Source organism: Wasmannia auropunctata, unplaced genomic scaffold (genome assembly GCF_000956235.1).
Source record: "Wasmannia auropunctata unplaced genomic scaffold, wasmannia.A_1.0 LD336092.1, whole genome shotgun sequence".
Classification (NCBI taxonomy): domain Eukaryota; kingdom Metazoa; phylum Arthropoda; class Insecta; order Hymenoptera; family Formicidae; genus Wasmannia; species Wasmannia auropunctata.
The window spans coordinates 185,725-187,336 of NW_012026798.1; positions in this window are offsets into that span (position 1 = coordinate 185,725).

Below are 1,612 nucleotides of genomic sequence, written 5' to 3' on the forward strand. Positions count from 1 at the left end.
GTGTGCTCTTCCGATCTTTCATGCACATTTTATTAGCATAAGCAATAAGCAATTCGTATATCTAATAAGTTGTGTTATGCTATCTTCTCTCATCACTGGAAATACTAATCTTCTTAGTATTGTAGATGCGCTATTATGTATACGACAGGCTACAGTACGCCCTAATATTTTTACATTTCTTTGACGATTTTCTATATTCTGTGCACATGACTTGAAATGATGCCTGATATTATTCTTGGTAAAAAAACCTTTGCATTTTGCACACGGAATAAAATCAGTTGCTTGTTTCTTCAGTTGTTTTCTTGGACGACGACATACAATTAACTCTCCATTATTTAAATTAGGATTTGTATTATACATAAAATTTCCTGTTTTTCTAATTATTGCAATAATTTTTTTTCGTTCTGGATTGCCTAAAATATACAAAGTTTCTAATAAAATTAGGTTAAGTCATAGTAAAATATATATATATCATTTATCTTCAATATATATAATTTAGGTAAAATTTAAATATATATGATTTACCTTTAGGCAGAAATCGAAACTTTTTTACGTCTTCAGTTTTATGTACTGATTCTAAATGTCTCGCAAACTGCGTTTGCAATTTCTTACAATAGGGACACATGCTTGGTTTTAATTGATCCTGAGATGTTTTGACGTACATATCTCTATCATTGCATATATATTTTTTAGATTTGCATAATGAGGATGTCAGATTTAACGTACTTTTTGTACTTTCATTTACATTTATATTAGTCTCATCATTATTTTCTTTATTATCATTATTTTCATTTTCATCCGTGTCTTCTGATATAGAACACTCTGACAAGTGGAAACTATCATCCATGTTATGCTTAGATATAATAGCACTAGACTCGATATCATTACTATCTGTCGTGCATTTAGTGGCTAATTTTTCTGCAAACGTAGATTCTGCAAGTGGAGCGAAAGTCTCTAATGTAGGACTTAATAATGTATTATCAATGTCATTTGTCTTATTTGCTTCTGAAGAAGTATTATCAATGTTACAAGTATTAAAATGCACGTTATTGTTTGTAATATTTCTTTCGTCAATTTCTTTTGTAAATGTCGAAAATCTATTTATATCCTTAGAATTCCCAGCTTTGTTGGAAATATGCTTCAGTTCTAATAAATTTTTAGAGAATTCATTACTTTCAATTTCAGTATTAGCGTTCATATTTTTATGTATGGTTAAATTATCAAGTTCTTTACGACGTGTATTATTTTCTTCTGTATCACAAGACTCAGTTGTTATCCATACATCTTCAATAAGATTCACATTTGACACATTTACACAAGTTAAATCATTGTTATCATTCGTTATTAATAAATCTGTAAAATAAAATTTATAGTAATTATGCAAAACATATTATAAAATAAATGCATAGCGCATTAAAAATGTTAAACAAGTTACAGTTTTAAACAAAATATTTGATTATATATTGTCTCTTTCTAATCTATCATCCCTTTACTTTAAAGAATAAGATAGAATAAGATCGAATCGAAAATGTGTTTAGACAAAAGTTATATGATCTGACAGATCATATAACTTTTAATCTGACACAAATAGTAAAATCAATTTTCAGATAAA